Below are 24,037 nucleotides of genomic sequence, written 5' to 3' on the forward strand. Positions count from 1 at the left end.
ATCTCTGCCAAACTTACCTTTATGTTTAAGGCTTTTCCTAACTATTTCTATATCTGTTGCTTCATGTGAAAGAAACTTTTCAAAATTAAAATTAATGAAAAAAGTTCTTCAATTAACTATGAGCAAAGATAGATTGATTCATCTCTGCTCTGTAATGAACGTGAATATTCAAGGATCACTTTTGAAGAAGTTATGACAAATTTGTGGGCAGGTAGGTGGCAAGGTAGATAGAGTACCAGGCTTGGAATCAGGAAGACCTGAGTTCAAATCAAGCCTCAGATACTTACTAGCTATGTGACCTTGGACAAGTCATTTAAACCTGTTTCCTCAATTTCCTCATCTGTGAAATGAGCTGGAGAAGGAAATGGCAAACCATTCTAGTATCTTTGCCAAGAAAACTCCAAATGTGGTCATGAGGTATCAGACACAACTGTAAATAACTGAACAACACCATGACAAATTTGAAGAAGATTCAAAAAGAGAAACTGTAATGTTATTATTCATTACTTTGACAGACCAATACATAGGCATATATGTTTCCCTTTTTCAAAAAATACCTGAATATAATTAAAAAGTATTAAACTGTTTCTTATTTCTTTTTTGTACTATAATCACTTATTTTTTACTGGCATGATTATACATATAAATGTTAATGAAAGTATTTCTTTTCTGGTCATTATTCTTATTTGTTTCATTTCACGATTATTAACCAAAAATAATTTTGTCCTATAGATAAGGAAATGTTTTTATAAAAAAATTATCTACTGTATGTGTCAAATATGCTAGGTTTGCCACTGGTTGTCACACAGGCATCTTAAACTCAACTTGTCAAAAACAGAACTCATTATCTTTTTTCAACTATCTACCTTCTTCCAAATTTAGTATAGCCTTATAAGACTCTAGGGTTCCTTATCCCAACTCCCCTTCACATTAATGAGTCTGGTTTCCAGAGGACTCACAGTTAGTTACATTTCTTCAGGGTTCTTGAGCTACCTCTGAGGGACTGAGGATATCATTCTAATTAATCAGCTTGAGCCCCCATTCTAGTGTCTTCTCCCCAATATCAAATGCCAGTGATTAGTGCCCAGTTATTTAGCCAATTACTATCAATTAGCTTTTACAAAAGGATATTTATTGAAAAGATATAACATGAATGAAAATAGAAACATTTCCTCCCAACAACAAAATAACACTTCACTCTCTATCACCTCATTCCCTAAGGAGAGTGTGTTCAAATTTAAAGCAGTTGTTACAGAGCATTTGCCCTACCAAGTTTCCTTCTGAATATTCTTCTGAATGGTCAAGGGACAGAGTCTCTCCCTTGCTTGTAAGACTTGGAATCTTGGCTGTATGATCATTATACTATTGAGCTGGGTCACGGTCACTCCTTGGGTCCGTGTTGTCCAACTGGACTCAGCTGCCTGCAAAGTCTGGCATGGACTTCAGCTCCCAGCAAGGTTGTAAGTAACTTGAAATCAGGTACCGTTAGACTTTGTCTTTGTCTCCCCAGTGCCTTTCAAATAGTGGATGTTTAATAAACGCTTGTTGATTGATTGATTTCATTGCTTTTATGCTTTTGTAAGGACCACATCTTCCAGGAGCCCTTTCCTGATTCCCCAATTGCTACTGCCATCCCTCTAATCCCTTCTATCTAATTTGTATTTATCTGGTATGTTCTGATTTATTTGTGTTGTCTCCCCCATTAGAAAGTAAGCTTCTTGAGAGCAGGAACTGTTTTTACTTTTTCTTCATATCCTCCGTGCTTAGCATAGTGCCTAGTACAAAATAAGGACATAATACCTGTTTGTTAACTGAAATTGTAATATTCAGTATAGATATCTGTTATTTTATCCATTCACAATTTTTCAGTGCGAAAGGCATGATTAAATAGGTCAGGCTGAAGTTGATTTAATTATAAATCTCATTTTTATTCTTCTGATTTTATACTGATTTTAATTATGCTGTGACAAGTTGATGACCTAACTGGACAAAGTTGATCCAGAAACAACTCTTACATTAATAACTAGTTCAGTCCTATTAAAATATAATGCATTTCACTTTTTGTGATATTACTTGGTGTGCAACAAGTCTAGTGTTTCCTAACTTTTCTCTTAAAGAAAATATTCATGATGTATAGTCCTAAGGCTATAGTTTATAGTATAGTCCTAGTTTCCAAGCCATCAGCTTCCCTTACTTTTTAACCCTGAATCATGTTCAACATATTTTTCAGCATTCTCACTATGCCTGCTTTTGCATTGAATTTACTAAGTGTTTTAACTTATATGTTGATTTAATTTGGAGGCTCTAGTCAAGTTCTTTCTAGAATTTCTATTACCCTCCCCCCAACTTCTACAATTATTTAAGCTGCAGTTATATTCATGGTGTCTTTGCAAATGCTTATTATGAATACTATGAGATGGCCAAGTAGTCCATAAAAATGTTTCTTGTTGCCTTTGGATGCATCATTATGATGCATCTGCTTTCATTTATATTGAGAATGTAAAGATTGATACAATTTAGTTCTTTCAGTAATACATTCCCTCATACGTCACTAAACAAAGATCTCACAGGCATACTGTAACATCAAAGTTAATATTTATAGATAGCCTAAACACTGTGTGATTCTTAGCACCCTCTGCCCCGATTTCCATCACTCTGCCACCAACATTGAAGAAATATAAGGTAGACTACAAGACTGAGATCCATTTTGTATGTGTGTTTGTTTCATGGGTTGCCATGGCCAAAGAATATATCACCTTGTGGCCTGCTTACTAGTGATAAATCTGTCAAGACTCAAATCAAATCAACCAGTACTTATTAAACACCTCCTCTGTTCTAGATACTGTGCTAAACTCTGGGAGTACAAAGAAAGGCAAAAAGAGACCCTGCCTTCAAGAAGCTCCCAATCTAATGAGTGAGACAACATGCAAACAACAATGCACAAACAGTACATAACTTGGAGATGATCTCAGAGGGAAGATACTAGCATTAAGGGGGATGAAGAAAGGCTGCAGAAGGTAGACTTTTACCTGAGATTTGAAGGAAGCCAGGGAAGCCAGGAGTTAAAGATGAGGAAGGAGAGAATTCCAGGCATGAGCAATAGCTAGGGAAAATGAATGGAATTGGGAGATAGAGGATTCTTTGTTTTAGGTTGGGGACTTTCCCCCCCAAAGAACAGCAAAAAGACTGGTGTCACTGGATCACAAAAGAAAGGGCCTAGGGCCCAGGTTTTACAGGGATTTAAAAGTCAAACCGAATTGATGTTGGGGAAGAGAGTGCAGCCTTATCCTGGGCTGTGGTGAAGTGGTCTTGGAAGAGTAGTGTCTTCACAAGGGTAGCTAGGTAAATGCAAAGGGTGAAAATTTTCCACATCTGAGGATCACATATAGTCCGTGGGGAAAGTAATCGGAAGGGCATGCCCCAGGGGCCTGATCCTTTTTCAGCTCCTTTTTCCTTCTTCCTTTTTTCAGCAGTTAATTCATCAACTCACTTTTAGTATGTATTCCCTTTTATGGAACACAAGTAAGTCTTGTTTGCTCAGGGCTATGCTGTCCACATTTTGGCCAATTTACTGTTCATTAGCACCTCCACAAAGTGTGGTAAAGGAATGAAAAGCTTGTGAAACTCAAATCATTCAAAACTGTTACTGGTTAATAGCTTGTATGAAATTTTAATGGGAAAAGAGGAAGAAGCTGTCATAACAATCCTGATAAAATGAAGTTTTCTATTCACAGTGGATTTCACCTATCAAGGTTATTCCTGTACACCATTATCAGAGATAATTCCAAGTAGGTAAACGATATTCACTTATCCACTTAAGGCCTTTTACTTACAATAATAGTTAAATTCCTTCATCAATACAGACTCTGATGCCTTATCATGCTGTGGTGCTGACCTGGGGTTCTCAAAATCTTTGGCAAGAGAACTTTCATAGCTTCTACCATGCTGGAAAGACTTTGAATATGGTGTAAATCTGCTTTTAGAGGACCGGTTTAGTTAAGAATCACATATAAAATCCTTTGTTTGGCTTGTAAGCCTCTTTACAACCTGGGTCCTTCCTACTTTTCTGGGCTTCTTACGTTTTAGTTCTCTCCCCTTCCTCTGTGAATGGCCCTGAAGAACATCCCAGCTCAGAGACCGAAAAATCAGGGCAAGAAAAAGCCCTGAGTGTCTAACCTTGTGGAGAATGCAGCAAGAGATATCAACTGACAGCTCTGTGGCTTACCATCCAGTTCCAAGTCACAGATCCAGGGCACAGTGAAGACGGGACCTGTGTCTAGGGGTGGCAATTCAGGATGAGAAACAGTCATAGGTTCTAGGCTATGTGCAGAACTAAGACCATGTTCAGAAGCAAGCAATAACTGTAGAGCTCTGACCCCTGGAGTTGGGCAGGATCTCAATTCCAGCTTCAGCCAGTCTGAAGTCTGCAGCAGAATAGGCAGGGAAGAAATCTCAGATTACAAAGGAGTCTGTGGTTTTGTCACTCTGAATTAGTGGAGCTTGCCAGTTAGCTGATAGTGACTGAGACTAGTAGCAGTCTCCTGGAACTCTAACAAGGGGGAAATCCACAGGTGTGTAGCTCAGACCCAGGTATAGAACTTGCAGAGCCCAGACAAGGAGGGCAATAATCAGACTTAACTCTGAATCACTTTGAGAACATTGAAAGCTTACCAAACCGCAGCCTGAGCTATCTCTAAGATCATGGAATAACACAACCTCATTACTCCAAGAAAGCAGCCACAGAACCCAAGTGGACACAAGCTCAGACCAGATATTCCCTCCAGAATTATACAGAGTTGGCCCTAATATAAAAAAAAATCAACATTGAAAACACAAATCAAAAGAGAGAGAGAGACAGAGAGAGAGAATGACCTCAAACATCTACAAGCAAAGTCTCAAAGTAAAACACATTTTGGGCACAAATTCAACTAAAATTCCTAGAAGAAATGAAGCAAAATTTTGTTTGAAAAAGTTTAAATGCTTTTATAAATGAGATGAGAGTGCTAGGGAAAAAAACTTGGAAATGAAATAAAGACTATGAAAGAAAGAATTAGAAAGAAAATTAATAGCTTGGCACAGGGAGTACAAAATTTTACCCAAGAGACAAACTTCCTAAAAATTAAATAACAGAATATAATGATTCCATGAGACAAGAAATATTGAAACAAGTCAAAGGCTGAAAAAATTGGAAAAAAATGAAAGTTATCTCACAGACAAAACAACTGACCTAGAAAACAGATTTAAGAAGGATTGGTGATGGTAGTGGTAGTGATCCTTCATTCTTTACTTTTGTCTAGAAGATTTTAAAAATCACTGAATTATCTGAAAACCATAAAACAAACAAATAAACAAAAAACCCTAGTGTCATAATTAAATAAGTCATAAAAGGAAACTGACCAGATATCTTAGAACCAGAGGGCAAAGGAAGAATCTTTCTATTCGTCTACCAAAAGAAACCCTAAAATGAAAAATCCCAGAATATTACAGCCAAAACCCAGAACTTATAGGTTAAAGAAAAGATACTGCAATCGGCTAGAAAGAAAGAATTCAAGAACCAAGGAACTAAAGTCAGGGTCACATAAGATTTAGCAGCCACCATTTTAAAGAAGCAGATAACTTGGAAGAGCTTAGTACAAGAGACCAAAGATATAGGATTACAACCAAGAATAACTAACCAATAAAACTGAATATAAATCTTATAGGGAAAAAAGACTTTATGAAACAGAGAACTTCCAAGCATTCCTGATTGGAGAAAAAAAAAGGAAAAAAAGACCCAGCTGCATAGAAACTTTGAAATAAAAACAAAGGAGTCAAGAAAAACATAAAAACATAAATATGAGTAAGCAATCAGAAAGGACTAAACAAGTATAAACTGTTTACATTCTAACATAGGGGGATAACACATGTGTCTCCTCAAAACCCTATCATTATCAGAAGTCATACAGGGAATCTAATAAGACAGAGAGCCTGGGAATGGTTTTGTAACATTTTGATGATATTAAAAAAATAGAAGGTAAGAGAAAGAAGAATGCACTAGTAGGGAAAAGGGAGAAGCAGGATGGGGTTAATTATTTTGCATAATGAGGGGCACACAATTAGAAGATCATAGATACCAACAAAGAGGAAGGGGTGGGGGGAGTGTATGGGTTTGAACCTTATTCCCATCTGAATTAGTCAGAGAAAAGAACACACACACCCCCAACACATACACACAGTTAGGCACAGAATACATTTCATTCAACAGGAAAGCAGAGGAAAGAGGAAGACAGTCAAGGAAGCAATAAGAGGGAAGGTAGATTAAGGAAAGAATTAGTCCTAAGTAAAACATACTCAAAGGAGGGTGGATCTCAAAGAAGGGTCTAAAAGAAGAGAAAGAAAACATAAGAACCTGTGATTTGGCTCTGAATGAAGGGAAGAAAAGGAGGCAGGGGAGCAGAAACAGATTTTACCAAACAGAGCACTGGCGCTGAGCAAACTCCTCTCTCACCAATCTCTTCTTTTTTATAAAGAAGGGTAGAAAACAGAGAGAAGGAAAAGTATGAGAGAATAAGATGGAAGTAAATACATAATTAATTATCATAATTTTGAATGCACCAAAAAAGTCAACACAGCTAAAATTAGAAGAGAAGCAAGTAAAAAGCAAAAAAAAGAAAAATCATTGCCGCAAGTTTCTCTGATAAAGGTCTTGTTTCTAAGATATAAAGGGAAATGATTCAAATTTGTAAGAATAAAATTCATTCACAGAAACTAGGCATAGACCAAAATCTCACACCATAAAGTCAAAATGGGTTCATGATTTAGATATAAAGGCTAATACTATAAGCAAACTGGGAGAGCAAGGCATAGTTTACCTGTCAGATGGAGAACAGAAGAATTCATGACCAAACAGGAGATAGATAATATTATGAAATGCAAAATAGATAATTTTGGTTTTGCACAAACAAAGCTGATGCAACCGAGATTAGGAGGGAAGTAGAAAACTGGGAAAGAATTTTTACAACCAGTGTCTCTGATAAGGGCCTCATTTCTAAAATATATAGAGAATTAAGTCAAATCTGTAAGAATACAAGTCATTCCCCAGTTGATAAATGGTCAAAGGATATGAACAGGCAATTCTCAGATGAAAAAATTAAAGCCGTCAATAGTCATATGAATAAATACTCTAAATCACTATTGATTGGAGAAATGCAAATCAAAACAACTCTGAGGTTCCACATCATACCTATCAGATTGGTCAACATGACAGAACAGGAAAATGATAAATGTTGGAGAAGATGTGGGAAAACTGGAACACTAATGCATTGTTGGTGGAGTTGTAAAATGATCCAACCATTTCAGAGAGCAATTTGGAACTATGTCCAAAGTGCAGTAAAAATGTGCATACCCTTTGACCCAGCAATACCACTTCTAAGGCTGTATCTCAGAGAGATCATAAAAATGGGGAAAGGACCCACATGTACAAAAATATTTATAGCTATTATAGCAGCTCTATTTCTGGTGGCAAAGAATTGGAAATTGAGGGGATGCCCATCAATTGGGGAATGGCTGAACAAGTTGTGATATATGAATGTAATGGAATATTATTGTGCTATAAGAAATGATGAGCAAGCAGACTTCAGAAAAACCTGGAAAGACTTGTATGGACTGATGCTGAGTGAAGGGAGCAGAACCAGGAGAACACTGCACACAGTAATAGCCACATTGCGCTATGACTAACTTTGATAAACTTAGCCCTTCTCAGTAATGCAAGGATCTAAGACATCTCCAAAGCTCTCATGATGGAAAATGCTATCCACATCCAGAGAAAGAACTATGAAGTTTGAATGCAGATCAAAGCATACTATTTGCTATTTTTTTCTTCTGCTTTGTTTTGTTTCTTCTTTCTTATGGTTCCTCCTATTGGTTTTAATTCTTTCTTACAACATAACTAATGTGATAGCACCAGCCCTGAAGTCAGGAGGACCTGAGTTCAAATGTGGCCTCAGACCAAACACTTGACACGTACCAGCTGTGTGATCCTGGGCAAATCACTTAACCCCGATTGCCTAAAAATAAATAAATAAATAAATAAATAAATAAATAAATAAATAAAAAAAAAGAATAAAAAGAATAAAAGTCATTCCCCAATTGACAAATGGTTAAATGATATGAACAGAAAGTTTTCAAAGAAAGAAATCCAATATCTGTGTGGGAAAAAAAAATCCTCTAAATCGCTAAAAATTAGAAAAATATACATGAAAACAATTCTAAAGTTCTGCCTCACATACAGTGAATTGCTAAAGTAGACAAATAGAAATGGATCTTTGTGGGCTGCATGTTGACTTAGAAAACCACAAATTAACATTATCTATTTATTTATTATATGCCCTCTACTTCTTCTCTTAGACTTTGATACTTATGTTGATTTTCATTGACCTAAAGAGAAATCTTAGAGAGATACATTTTTATCTTTACATCTCTCATAATTTGACAGAATTTTTAACTGAAAGAGAGCTTAGAGAACATTTATTCCATCTTGTTTTATAAAGGAACTATTTTCTTAAATATTTCCCAAGTACATTTTAATCTGGTTCTGGTGCACTTGGGAGTTTTGCAGCTGCGAGTTTGATAGTCCTGCACTAAGAGACTGTTGATGAAGCTGTGAAATGGTCCAGCCATTCTGGAAAGCAATTTGGAACTATGCCCAAAAAGTTATTAAACTGTACATAACCTAGGAATAGTATGTCTATTCCCTAAAGAGATCAAAGAAAGAAAAAAAATATTTATATTCAGTGGTAAAGATTTTGAAACTGAGGGTATACCCGTCAATTGGTAAGTGGCTAGACAAATTTTGGCCTATGAACATGATGGAATACTGTTGTACTATAAGAAATGGTGACCAGTATGGTTGCAGTGAACCTTGGGAAGATTGGCATGCAATGGTATGTAGTAGGTAGTGAGGTGGCACAGGGGTAAAGTGCTGGACCTGAAGTCAGGAAGACCTGAGTTCAAAGCCAGCCCTAGATACTCACTAATTGTGTGAGCTTGAGCAAGTCACTTAACCTCTGTTTGTTTTAGTTTCCTCTTCTATAAAATGAGGACAATAATAATAGTACCTACTTCCCAGGGTTTTTGTGAGAATAAAACAAGATAATATAATTTATACAATAATAACAAAAAGAGAAACAACTTTGAGGTCTCACGATGGAACATACTACCAACCTCGAGAAAGAAAGGTGATGGGATATGGTCAATGTGAGAATTTGTTTTACTTTTCTACACGTGTTTATAACAGGTTGTTTGGGGTTTGTTTGTTTGTTTGTTTTTTCCTTTCTCAATGAGGCTGTGGGTGAGAGGAAGAGAAAACAGATTTTTATAGATTAAAAAAATAAAATTTAATTTTTAAAGAATGCTCTATCTCCCCTTTCTTGCACTGTTAAACGCCAATTGCTTATAAAGAAAGAGGGATACAGTAGTGCAGTCGTAAGAATACTGGCTCAGGAATCAGAAGATATGGGTTTCAATCCTGTCTCTACCACTTTGTGTGACCTTCAGCAAATCACTTAGTCTCTTTGTTTCCTCAAACAAAAAATGAAGAAATTGGCCCAAATGACCTTTGAGGTCTCCTCCAGCTGTGGGTTCCAGTCTATTGACTAGCTATGTGAGTTGAACCAATCTTCTCTTTCTCAGGGATTCAGCTTCCTTCTCTGTAAAATGAGATGAACAGGGGCAGCTAGGTAGTGCTAGAGCACCAGACTTGAAGTCAGGAGGACCTGAGTTCAAATGTGGCCTCAGACCAAACACTTGACACTTATTAGCTGTGTGACCCTGGGCAAGTCACTTCACCTCAATTGCCTTAAAAAAATTTTTTTTTTAAATAAGATGAACAAATGTTGTCTAAGCTCCCTTTCAATTCAAAATCCTATTAAATAATAAGAGATGAGGAGCAGCTAGGTGGCGCAGTGGATAGAGCACTGGCCCTGAAGTCAGGAGGACCTGAGTTCAAATCCGGTCTCAGACCAAACACTTGTCACTTACTAGCTGTGTGACCCTGGGCAAGTCACTTAGCTTCAATTGCCTAAAAACCAAAAAAAAATTATGAGAGATGCAAAGACATACATGCATCTCCCTAAAAATCTCTCTTTAGGTCAATGCAAATCAGCATAGGTATCAGATTCTAAGACATGAAGCAGAGGGCATATTAAGAATTTCAATGAAAACATGACTCTGAGTGCCACAGTCTATTCCTTTAGGATGATTATGTTCACGTAAGCCTGATGCACCATTGCTACAGAATCATTAGCTCCTCTTTCCTGCCATTGAGCAAATTTACTTCAGATATATTCTCTAATATCCTCTCATAATCACATCACCAAGTGACTCCAAGAAAAAACAGAGGTAGCTGAAACCAGCAATTCTTGGTATCTGGTCACTCAGTAAGAAGTTGAAAAATGTCTCTAAAGTGTGTTCATTGAAAGTGTTAGGCTGATTCATAAGGATAATTAGACACATTTGAGTGCTCAGAAGAGAGAGCTAGGTGGTAGAAGGTTAAGAAAGAAAGAAGGGATGATTGTAATAACTATGAGATTGATTTTTGAAAAGAGAAATAAGTAAAGAAGGATTTGAACATGAGAGGTATAGTAGATTGAGGGCTGACCTTGAAACCAGGAATACCTACGTTCAAGACCCATCTCTGACCCGTACTGGTTATGTGACCTTGTATTACTTCAGGCCAGAGGTGTCAGATACCCAGCCCAAGGACACACTGAAGCCAATACTCAAGTGCTGCCCAAACCAGATTAAAATATAATTGGGAAATCTTTTTTTAAATATGTAAAAATACAATAGAACATAGATTGTATTAAATTTTAAAACTAAGTCAATATGCATCCTGCAGGGATCCTTATGTCTGATTTAGTGGGCTCTGTTTCTGTTTGAGTTTTACACCTCTACTCTCGGCAAAAAGTTGCAGAGAAAGTTTAGACCTTCCTTGGTAGAGGAAGTTTCCTTACCCAGAAGTTCCCCAATGAAATCACAGGTTCAGTTGCTATCCTGAATATGGACATAGAGGGACTAAAAGGTTAAAAAAATACTCTCAGATCAATGATGTACATGTGAAAATGTACTAGAAAAGGAACTTAAATGCCATAAATTTATCTTAGTGAGAAAAAGAAAATGTCAGACAAATATTAGGAAATCCTTTCTAACATCATTTGGAAGGAAAGAAGGAAAGACAGGTGGAAGGAGGGAGGAAAGGACAGAGGAAAACAGGGAAGGAAGAAGAGAGGGAAGGAGAGATAAAAGGAGGAAGGGAAGAATGGAGTGAAGGATGAGGGGGGAAGAAAGAAAAAAACAAACAAAACACATTTATTAAGTGCCTACTATGTGTCAGGCATGGTACTAAATGCTTTACATATATTGTTTCCTTTGTTCCTCACAACAACCCTGTAGGTAAGTGCTATTATTATTATTCCCGTTTTACAATTGATAAAACTGAGCTAAAAAGGGCTAAGTGACTTCCTAGGGTCACACAGCTATGAAGTGCCTGAGACTGTAGTTGAACTCAGCTGTTCCTAACTCCAGGTCCAGCTCTCTATCCCCTGAGCCATTGTTCCTTTCATAAAATTAATCTAGATAAAACTTAAGAAAAATTAAACTTAGGAAACAGCTTTGAATGGATATGAGAATGAATAGATGACCAAATAAGTGCTTTGAGCTCTATTTTTACTTGTTCTATTCAGCTTTAACACTGTTATCTTCTGATGTAATTTTGGAGTCCATTATTTCCTGTGCACTTTAATTTTCCCATCATCTTAAAAAAAAGAAAGGGAAAAAAAAAACTATTATTACCAACACTCTGTTTAGCTCATAATATTGAGGTTGATGTGGATAAAGTATATTGAGCTCTTTCAGAAGATTATTAATTTTAATCTAGGTTTCTTTATTTCTATGTTACACTTTTAGATCCTATGTTCTTTGACCTTGATGCATGTAGCATTAGCTGTGTCTTGGATGCCTTGGTTTGTTTGGGGCTTCCCCCCACCTCCGCCCCCATTTTCCTGAGATTTAAAAAAATCTAACAATTTCTCAGCATTAGTGTATTAATAGAATGTAAACTCCTTGAAGGCAGGAACTATCTCCTTTTTGTCTTTTTATCTCAGTGCCTTTGTATTTCAAGATACTGCCTGGCATATAGCAAGTGCTTAATATGTATTTGCTTAATTGAATTGCTTTCTAAAGAACAATCTTTGATTAATAAACATTTTGAAAAAAATTGATGACTGATAATATACGCAGATATTAGTGTCAGTAATTAATAATGGAAAGTATATTTCTGTTATTTAGATGTTCTTTGTCAATCTTGGTGTTGATTTCCTTGTTTTTTCTCACTGTGAACAGTTCCAGAATGTATAAATACTGCCAAAGCGGCCCTTTTATATTGGGTAGTACAAGAAAAGTGGGCTCAATAAATGTTGAAAGAACTAATGCATTTTGAACCTGAGTTTGATCCCTCCTGGATTAGAAATGCAATTCCACAATGACAAACACTTATTAATTAAGTAAATTTGCAAAATGCTGTGCTAGAGAAAAATGACTGCCATGTTACCTAATAGATGTGATCCAAAGATAAGAATAAACAGTTTTCAAAAGAAGAAATGCAAACTATGAACAATCACAGTGTAAAGGGGAATGGAGTTGATTAGTGGATCCCTAATCCACTGAGTCCCCTCGAATCCACTTGATGAAATTACAAGATCTAAGGGACAGGAAACCAAGACAATGAGAAATAGGGGTCTGCTGCTCTCAGACTTTAAGCACTGGTATTTACAGGCCGTAAGAATGTGCCCCTTTCAGACCAGGAGAGGTCTATTTGCATATGAAAGGATCAGAAAAAGTGAAGAATTGGAAAAGGCAAAGGGCATACTCAGGTGCCCTTTTCTCCAACCCACTTACTAAGGACTCAGCCAGCCATTTTGGAAGCCTCAAAAGGCCTTGAGTCTATATTGTCCCAGGATCATTTGAAGGAAGTTGGGGATGTTTAGCCCAGAAAAAAAGAGGTCTCAAGGGGAACGTGAGAGCCATTATCAAGTACTTCAGGGTTGTGTTCTGGAGGACGGATTAGGTTTGTTATATACAGCCCTAGAGGACAAAACTAGGAACAATGGGTCCAAACTGTAAAGCCAATTTAGGCTGAATGTCAAGAAAAACTTCCTTATAATTAGATTTGCCCAGAAGTGGAATGGGCTACCTGGAGAGGTGGTGGGTTTCTCCCTGATTGGAGATCTTCAAACAGAGACTGGATACCCACTTGTCAATTAGGGTACAGTGAGAATAATTTTCATGTGTTGGTTGGATGACAGAGCCACCGATATCCCCTCAAACTCTCAAATTCTGTGATTCTGGCTCTCCCAGTGAGCTAATGCCCTCAGACTTAGTATTTTCTTTAGACTACTCTTCCTAGTACAGGGTCTTGGGTCCCTCAGTTAGAAATCTTACCCTTCCTTTTGGTGAGTGCTCCATATATGTGAAGGCTAGATTATAAGCTTTTGTTATTTATTGAGTCATTTTTCAGTTGTGTATTCAGCAAATATACTGGTGTGGTTTGCCATTTTCTTCTCCAGCTCATTTTGCAGATGAAGAAACTGAGGCAAACAGGGTTAAGTGACTTGCCCAGGGTTACTGAGCTAGTAAATATCTGAGGTCAGATTTGAACTCACGAAGATGAGCCTTCCTGATTTCAGACCTAGAACTCTATCTGCTATGCCACCTAGGTGCCCAGACTCTAGGTAATGATTATTTGTCTAATAACTACCAAATAGCTTCAGGTTTTGGAGTTACCCAGTTTTTGAACCGTGTCTCTTCTATGTTTCCATGTATATGAATAAGTAAGGAATAGGCACAAAGACAAGACAAACCCAAGAAACAAGGGTGTTGTCTCTTCTACCTGTCTCACTGTATTCCTGGGCTTCCAGTATGCAGATAGGGTCCGTCCAGAGCCTCAGAGGGGCTTTACACATCATTCCAGAAAAAAAAAAAAGGAAAACATTTCTTTGGACACATTAAGTTGTTCATCCTTTGTGAGCATATTCACTGTGATTCTTTGTGTTTTTTTTTCTTTCAAAAAATCCCCAACATTTATTGTTGCCTTTGTTTTTACATCATCTAAATTTTCCAAAGTATCCCTCCCAGAACCCTCCAAGAAAGTTACAGGTCAGCAAAACTAACCAATGTACTCAGAAAGTCTGACAGTATTTTCAGTATTTCACACCCTCGGCCCCTTCTTGTATAAAGAAGCAGGGGGAGGTATTTTCTAATATCTCTTCTTTGGAGCCAAGCTTGTCATGATAATTTCACAGCATTACATTTCAATTATTTTATTCTTGCTATTCTTTCTATTTACATTATTATACTACTTGTGTATATTACTTTCCTGGTTCTGATTACTTTACTCTGCATCAGTTCACATAAATCTTCCTGTGTTTCTCTGTTTTCACCATTTTTACCATTTCTTTTAGCACAGGTATCAAACTCTCAACACCTATGAAACTTCAAACCAAATTAAAATGTAATTAGAAAATGTTTAACAAAATAAATAAAAATATAATACCACATAGATAATGTTAATTTGTGGTTTTCTAACTCAATATACAGCTCACAGTGATCCATTTCTATTTGAGTTTGATACTTCTGTCTTAACTAAGCACAGTAATACTCCATTTTATTAATGTTCTACAACTTATTTAGCCATTCCCTCATTGATGAGCATCTACTCTGCTTACAATTCTTTATGACTATAAAAAGTGCTACGATAATTTTTGTGTATAAAGCCTTTCTTTTTGGCATTGCCCTCCTTGAAGTATCTGACCAGCTGTGGAGTCTCTGGATCAAAGGGCATGAACATTTTAGGCACTTTCTTCACTCAATTCCATCATAATTTCCTAAATAGTTGAACCAATTCACAATTCCACCAACAATGTATTGTCAGTGTGCCTTTCTTTCCACAGCCTTTCCAACATTGACTATTTTGTCATCTTTGTTAATTTGCTGCTTTTGAGATGAAACCTCATTTGTTTTGATTTTTATTTCTCTTACTTGGAGCATTCTTTCACATAGTTGTTAATAGTTATAGTTCTTCTTTGAGGAACTGTTTGCTCATGTCCTTTACACACTTATCTATTGGGCAATGGCTTTTGCCCTCATGTATTCCTAATAGTTGCCTATGTATCTTGGATATCAGACTACTGTGATACTTTGAAAGACATATAATATCATTGTTGTGGGTATTCCTTCAACCGTTTGTTTTTGTTTTGTTTTATTTTCAAAAAACCCAAACATTTATTGATACTTTTTGTTTTTACTTCTCCCAAATTTCCCAAAGTATTCCTCCTGCATCATATATGTTAACACATATACACATATATATGTGTAATATAATCATGTATATCATATATCAACCTCCCAACCCTACCTTGTTCAATTTCTTGAGTTTCCATAGCTGAATAATTCATCAATTAGTAGCCCAACTTCTGGTGATGGGTTCATCACTTAGCTGGACTGGTCTTAGGACAACAGACACACAATCTATTCCCAAGTCTCTACTGATCATCTTTCCACTCTAGTAAGACTTTAAGGAACTGGTCCACCATTTGTTATAGCCAACCAGAATCCAGGGTTCCTTCTATACTGCTATGAGGTATCAGAGTAGGATTTTGGCGGAGGTGATAGCCATTTGTGATCATCAAGGCACTTGTAGATTGTAACTCTATTGATACTTTTATTCTTTAATTAATAATTTGCATCCGACTGCCTTGGTGACTTTAGCCACTCATATCACAATGAGTTTGTTGGACTGGACATTGTACTTACTTCATTCTTTAGTGCTGAAGGTTAAATGTTGTGGTTTCATTTTTATTTTTAATCCTTTTTAAACTTGCTAACATGCCCTAAGAGCCCTGGTAGATAAACAGACCATTACACTAAAGACAGAATTGTCCTTGAAAGCACAATCATTTCACCAATTGATGACAGGCATTAGCAATTCACATCTTCAGGATTTTATTTTGAAAATGTTCTAAGGTTGCCTCTTTGGTACCTTATGGCATCCTCAAAATTACCTCATTCTTGATTCCACAGAAAAATTCACAAAGTTACAAAGGTCTTGATATTTATCAAATTCCTCTCTCTTCCTCAGAGAAAGACTTCTAAAACCATTCTAGGCAAATTACTTTTCATTGCAGCCTTCTTCCAGAGGACTCATGACACATTGTCTCCTAAAGGAGAAACATTTAGAAGATAGTTGTTCTCCCTTAAATACAGAGTACCATCATTATGTGGCAAATGCATATATGGTTGGCACAAACTTCTTAACTTTTACATTTATTTCTGAGTAGCTCTAGGGAAAAGTCTGCTTTTTAGTGATTTGAGAGAGGATCTTGGAGTATTATGGATCAATGCTGACTTAAAAAACTCTTAACACCAAATTTGAGTTTCATTTACACTCTTTATCTGGGAAATAGTTTCTGTTCAGCTGCTTTTAAAAATACGGCTATAAAACACTACCAATACAGCATTTTTCTTTGTTATATTATTTTGTTATTACATATTAAATTCTGATTTTCATTTATATTCAACACTTCTATTATATAACCTAGTTTGTACATGTTGAAAATGTTACTTCAAAGATTGTGGGACAAGGGACATATGCCCAGAAGAGTAAGCAGGGTCTGGGAGTGGGAAGAAAAGAACAAGACAAAAGTAGGACAAAAAAAAAAAATGCTCCTGGGCAATAGCAGTGAAGGTCGGAGAGTATTCACCCCAGGCAGGCCAGAGAGGGGAGATCCTATGACCTGCCATGTGAGTCTTTCATGGAAATTATTCAGGGGGATCCAGAAGGCTTAGTGTGAGGGGTGCTACCTTTATGCATTCCCTTTTTATATTCCTTGGAAGGGTATATGGGTATTGAGGGAGAACTAGCACCTCCAGTGTGAGGGCTTGCCCAGCCCTTTTCAGGGCTGCTTATTTGCCTTTAGTGTCCACCTGTCACCCAGCTCTGGCCTGTGTCTCCAAGAAGCTGTAGCATGCACAGTGTTCACACCCTGGTAAAACTGTCTCGGTAGATGGGCTAAACCAGGCTGAGGGTAACCAACAGGCCTCAAACCCATTGGTGAATTTGTGTGTGAATGTGAAGACTTCCCTCAACAGAATGAGCAGATGAAAACTGTTTGTTCCAACAGCCATGGAGGCGACTGAAGCAGGCACCGTGGAGCACTTCGAGCTTGGTCAGACATTGAAGATCCCAAGGTCATCCACTCCATCCTGGGCCATTGCTGGTCATCCTGACTTTTGTCTTGCCACTGGACTTTGATGACATTGGAAGAAATTGTGAGGTTGATGACTTTGTGCAACTCTGCCTCACTTAAATCAATTGACATGCAAGTCAAGACATCACCCTGTGATGTCTTTGTTCCTCTTTGAAGAGGAAGGAGGAACAACAACCTGGCTTGTAATAAAGATGCTTTATTTATATAATGAATTGTAATTCAGATGTGTGGTAACCTTGGTTATTTGCAAGAAGTAAGTCAAATATCTTTAAAGCAGAACTAAAATGAACTAGGTGGCACAGTGGAAAGAGCCCTGGACCCTAAGTTAGGAAGATCTGAGTTCAAATCCAGCCTCAGATACTTCCTGGCTATGTGATCCTGGGAAAATCACTTAACTTCTCTCAGCCTCAGTTTCCTCCTCTGTGAAATGGGGATAATAGTACCTACCTGCTAGGGTTGTTATTAGGATAAAATGAACTAATATTTGTAAAGTGCTTTGCAAACCACAAAGCTCTATATACATGCTAGCTGTTATTGTTATTATTATTTCTAGCAGTATTTCTAAGTGAGGGAAACGTGGGCCATCAAGAGTGTTAAATATTTAAAAGCTTCCTGGACTGAACTCAAGTCTGTGTGAGTTCAGAGCTTTAGTGATGAGCCATAGGTTGTCTAAGAAATCAATCAATACATCAGTAAACATTTATTAAGCACCTACTATCTGCCAGGTATTGTGCTAAACACTGGAGATTCAAAAAGAGACAAAAGACAGTCCCTGCCCTCAAGGAGCTTATAATCTAATGAGGAAAAAAAGAAATAAGAAAATAATGAATCAGCAAAGAGTAGAGACAACAAGTGAGAAATTAGGATCACAACTTGGGTACAAGCAATACAGGTCACATGACTAGGAAAAGAGAGGCGCATTGGTCAGGAACACCATGGAAGCTAGAACAGCCAGCTCTGGGTGACAGGCAGAATGCAGTGAGAAGAGATTTAATCAGAGCTCACAGGCTTTCCCTAGTATTCTTTTCTTTTCTTTTTTTTTTTTCAATTAAAAAGCATTTTAAAAAATTAATCTTTCTTCCCACTTCTCTCCAGGCCATTGAGTTACTAATTTTTTAAAAGACATGAAAAATAAAGCCTTTTCATATATGGTTTAAAGAAGGCCTTATTCCTTCAAAAACCAGGGGCTCAGAAAACCAGCCTGTCAGGCTAGGAGTAAAGTAAGGCAACAAGGAGAGTAAAAGTAGATTGATATGCTTCATTAAATTAGATAACTGATCTTTGCCCTTGTGATTGGCCTACCCTGGGGTAAGAAGAACAAGAAGTGATAGTCCTGAGATTTGGCATGACTGTTGTAATGTTATGGAAGATAGGAATCTAGCAATGGACAAGCATTTAAGCTTCTACTATGTGCCAGAAACTATATTGGGCAGTAGGGATACAAATACAATGAATGAGACAAACCCGGTTCTCAAAAAGCTTACATTCTATCTTTTAAAAAAAAATTTTTTTTAATTAATTAATTTATTTTTAGTTTTCAACAATCACCTACATAAGCTTTTGAGTTTTAAATTTTCTTCCCCTCCTTTCCCACCTCCCTCCCCAGAATGGCATGCAATCTTATATAGGCTATACATATACATTCCTATTAAACATATTTTCACATTAGTCATGTAAAAAAGAATTAGAACCAATAGGAGGAACCACAAAAAAGAAGAAACAAAACAAAACAGAAGAAGAAAAAAAGAATAAATAGTATGCTTCGATCTGCATTCAAACTCCATAGTTCTTTCTCTGGATGTGGATAGCATTTCCATCATGAGACTTTTGGGGATGTCTTAGATCCTTGCATTACTGAGAAGGGCTAAGTCTATCAAAGTTAGTCGTAGCACAACATGGCTATTACTGTGTACTATGTTCTCCTGGTTCTGCTTAGTTCACTCAGCATCAGTCTACGCAAGTCTTTCCAGGTTTTTCTGAAGTCTGCTTGCTCATCATTTCTTATAGCACAATAATGTTCCATTACATTCATATACCACAACTTGTTCAGCCATTCCACAATTAATGGGCATTCCCTCAATTTCCAATTCTTTGCTACCACAGAAAGAGCTACTATAAATATTTTTGTACATGTGGGTCCTTTTCCCATTTTTATGATCTCTTTGGGATACAGCCCTAGAAGTGGTATTGCAGGGTCAAAAGGTATGCTCAGTTTGATAGCCCTTTGAGTATGATTCCAAATTGCTCTCCACAATGGTTGGATCAGTTCACAGCTCCACCAACAATGTATGAGTGTCCCAATTTTTCCACATCTTCAACAAAATTTATCATTTTCCTGTTTTGTCATGTTAACCAATCTGATAGGTGTGATGTGGTACCTCAGAGTCATCTTGATTTGCATTTCTCTAATCAATAGTGATTTAGAGCATTTTTTCATATGACTATAGATGAGCTTACATTCTAATGGGGAAGACAAATACAAATATAGGTGATCACTGAGCCAATCTTGATGATCTTTAAGAAATCATGGAGGTTGCAAAATAACTACTACGATCACTCTATTCACATATACAGAGCATAAGACAATGTCAACAATACTAGCAGAGGCTATGAAAATCAACTAAATTTATATTCCTTAGACTATTAAACCAAGTTCACTCTTTCCCTCCCCTCTAACACCTAACCTCTTGACCCTGTTTGACATTTCAGACTGTAATGGGACTGAAAGTTGGAAGATAAAAATAGATTTTTTTTTTGGTGAGTCAGTCAGGGTTAAGTGACTTGCCTAGGGTCACACAGATAGTGAGTCTCAGGTCCTCCTGACTCCAGGGCCAGTGCTTTATCCACTGTGCCACCTAGATGCCCTAAAAGCAAATTTTCTAACCAAAAAAGGGAACAAGAAAAAATTGTGATCCAATTCAAAAGGCCCTGAAAGACTTTTAAAAAATCACCTACCATGCCTGTAAGTTGCTTCTTAGATCAGTGAATCTCAAACATTTTGCACAGCTAAATACTTCACCAAAATAAAACCAGTAGAATCCATATTGCAACATCTTTTAAAATAACTTCCTAAATGCATATTTTTAATGATAATATAATCAGTGAGAGTGGGAAGAACACTAGATTTTGAATCAGAGGACCTGGGTTCAAATCCTCCTTCTGCCACTATTTATTTTGCTAACACTTTTACTTTCTTCTCCCTTTAAAGCTCTAGCTTTTGCTCAATGTCCATAAGGGACATTGAAAAAAATATATTTCTAGGGAAAAATTAATGATGTAAATTATTTTATAAACACTTTATATGATAGAACAATAAAATGATTATGCATCATACATAATTAGATACATTTAATAATTGATTCTAGAGCAATAAGAAAGTTCATTGGTGAAATGATCTGTTTCAAATAATATATAATGGTTTATCAAATTAGCTAAACACCCATTGGCCACCACTGACAGAGACAGCAAAATTAATGGTTTTTTGCTAGATGTTTGTCCATCTTTTTTCTTTTGCTGAGCTCTTTGAATTGCTTTTCAGGATACTAGAGTTTTATTTCACGTAACAGTCTGAGAAATGCTATCTTAGATCATAATTAAAGAAAAACAACAAAACAAAGTCAGGAAAACTTTTACTATTTGTCAAAGGGTGGGGGCTTGGGGATGACTCCAGGGTTACCCAACTTGTTAACATCTAGTTATCTGCTCTAAAGAGTAGATAATAATAGTGACCTATACATATTCTGTATAGCATATAGGGAGATGGTACTACTGACTATGCTATTAATGGTCATAGTGCCGAGGAATGTTCAAATTACCAAATAATAATGCTCATTTCACATGCCAGCAACATTATGCTTAAGGTTCTGCAAGCTAGACTTCAGCAATATGTGAACCAAGAATTACCAGATGAGCAGGCTAGTTTTCAAAGAGGCAAAGGAACTAAAAACCAAATTGCCAACATTCACTGCATTATGGAGAAAGCAAGAGAGTTCCAGAAAAACATCTACTTCTGCTTCGCTGACTATGTTAAAGCCTTTCACTGTGTGGATCACAGCAAAATCCACCAGTCCTCAAAGAGATGAGAGTTCTAGATCATCTTATTTGTCTCCTGCAGGTCAAAAAGCAACAGTTAGAACCAATCATGGAACAACTGACTGGTTTAAGATTGGAAAAGGAATACGACAAAGCTGTATATTGGCACCTTATTTATTTAATTTATATAACAACTATATCATGTGAAATGCCAGGCTAGATGAATCAAAAACTGGAATTAAGGTTGTAAGAAGAAATATCAATAATTTCAGATATGCAGATGATACCACTCTGATGGCAGGAAGTGAAGAGGAATTAACAAGCTTCTTGATGGGGGTGAAAGAGGAGATTGTAAAAGCTGGCCTGAAGCTTAACATCAAAAAAAATTAAGGTTTTGGCAACTGGTCATATCTCTTTCTGACAAACAGAAGGAGAAGAAATGGAAGCAGTGTCAGATTTTATATTCTTGAGCTCAAAGAACACTGCAGACAGCAACTGCAGCCATGAAATTAAAAGATGCTTGCTCCTTAGAAGGAAAGCTATGGCAAATATGGACACCATACTAAGAAGCAGAGGCATCACCTTGCCAACAAAGGTCTGTATAGTCAAAACTATGGTTTTTCCAGTAGTGATATATGGCTGTGAGAGTTGGACTATAAGGAAAGCTGAGTACCACAGAATCAACACTTTTACATTGTGGTGCTGGAAAAGACTTTTGAGAGTCTTTTGGACAGCAAGGAGATCAAATCACATCAATACTTAAAAAAATTAATTCAGACTGTTCACCGGAAGGTCAAATACTGAAGCTGAAGCTTAAATACTTGGGCCACATAATGAGAAGATAGGACTCATTGGAAAAGACCCTGATGTTGGGAAAGATTGAAGGCAAAAGGAAAAGGGGCTGGCAAAGGATGAGATTAGATAGATAGATAGACAGATAGATAGATAGATAGTATCATGGAAACAACAAATATGAACTTGGACTGACTTTGAGAAATAGTGGAGGATAGAAGGGCATGGTATGCTATGGTCTGTGGGGTAATGAAGAGTTGTACATGGCTGAATGACTGCATGAACAACAGCTATTGATCCAACATCAGATCAAACTCCTAATTCATTATCATTAGTGATTTTGGATTCACTGGACAATTTATACTACATTTTTTAGCTTACTTTGTAAACTGGACCAGGAAAATTGTTGGGAAATATGTCTGGGATAAAGTTATAGACATCCTTTAATCCTGGTCATTGACTTATGTGACTATTGGAGACCACCTCATGATTCAAAGTACTATTAATTCATAAATTTCTGCCTGATTGAAGTAGGAACAACATAGATAAATGGTCAAAGATATGAACTGACTGTTCTCAAAAGAAAAAATTCAAGCTGTCAAAAAAATACAACAGTGCTGTAAATCACTAATAAGGGGGCAGCTAGGTGACACAGTGGATAGAGCACTGGCCCTAAAGTCAGGAGTACCTGAGTTCAAATCCAGCCTCAAACCAAACATTTGACACTTACTAGCTGTGTGACCCTGGGCAAGTCACTTAACCCCAACTGCCTTAAAAAAAAAATCACTAGTAAGAAGAGAAATGAGAAAACAACTCTGAGGTTCCATTTCCTATCTATCAGATTGGCAAAGGTGACAAAAATGAAAAAAAGTAATTGTTATAGATCCTATGGGAAGATGGGCACATTAATACACTGTTGGTGGAGCTGTAAATTGATCCAACCATTCTGGAAAACAATTTGGAATGCTCCCCCAAAAGTCACTAAACTGCACACTCTGACTCATCAATACCTCTACTAGGCATATACTCACAAAGAGATCAAAGACAGAAGGAAATGACCCATACATACAAAAATACTCATAGCAGCTCTTTTTGTTACAAAAGCTGAATTCTAAGGGGGTGCGTGCCCATCAACTGAGGAATAGCTGAACAAACTATGGTATACGAAAGTAAGTGGAATATTACTATACCATAAGAAATAGTGATGAGAGACAGAAGGGCATAGTGGATATAATGCTGCTCTCAAAATCAGGAAGATTTTGGGCTCAAGCCCCCTCTCTACCACATACTGGCTGTGTGACCTGGGGCAACATGCTTAATCTCTCAGTGCTATGGACAACTCCCTACAATTAGTTGATGAGAAACTATTGGCCTCAAATGGTAGAGAAAATTTCCTTGTCCAGATATTCCCTTTACCAATGAAATCACGGGTCCAGTCCCTATCTCTATAGTTGTTTGTCCTTCACTTTCAAACAGGACCAATGATATCACAGGTGATGTCTTCATCCTTTTGGAATAAGACCAATGACATCACAGGTGATGGCTTACACATGAATTGGATTGCAGTGAGGGAGTCATCAGCCTCAATCTCTCTTCCTGAGTCATGGAAGTCCAGCAGCAAGACAAAAGTCATGAGGACTGGCAATGGCCCAGGATGCAGTGGATGACTTAGGCATCTTCAATGCCTGACCAAGCCCTAAGCTCTCCAAAGTTCCTGCATCAGCCACCTTTATGGCCCTTGGAACAAATTGTTCTCATCTGCCCATTCCACCAGGGGAAGTCTTCCCGTGCTTAGATTAGACACCCCTCTAACTCACTGACAGGTTTGAGGCCTGTGTGAACTGATAACAAATAAATCCAGAAAAAAAAAGACTTTATAGTGTGTGTGCATGTGTGTGGTTAGTAGATCGCAA

This window comes from Vombatus ursinus, unplaced genomic scaffold (genome assembly GCF_900497805.2).
Source record: "Vombatus ursinus unplaced genomic scaffold, bare-nosed wombat genome assembly UNPS02014813.1, whole genome shotgun sequence".
In the NCBI taxonomy this organism is placed as follows: Eukaryota; Metazoa; Chordata; class Mammalia; order Diprotodontia; family Vombatidae; genus Vombatus; species Vombatus ursinus.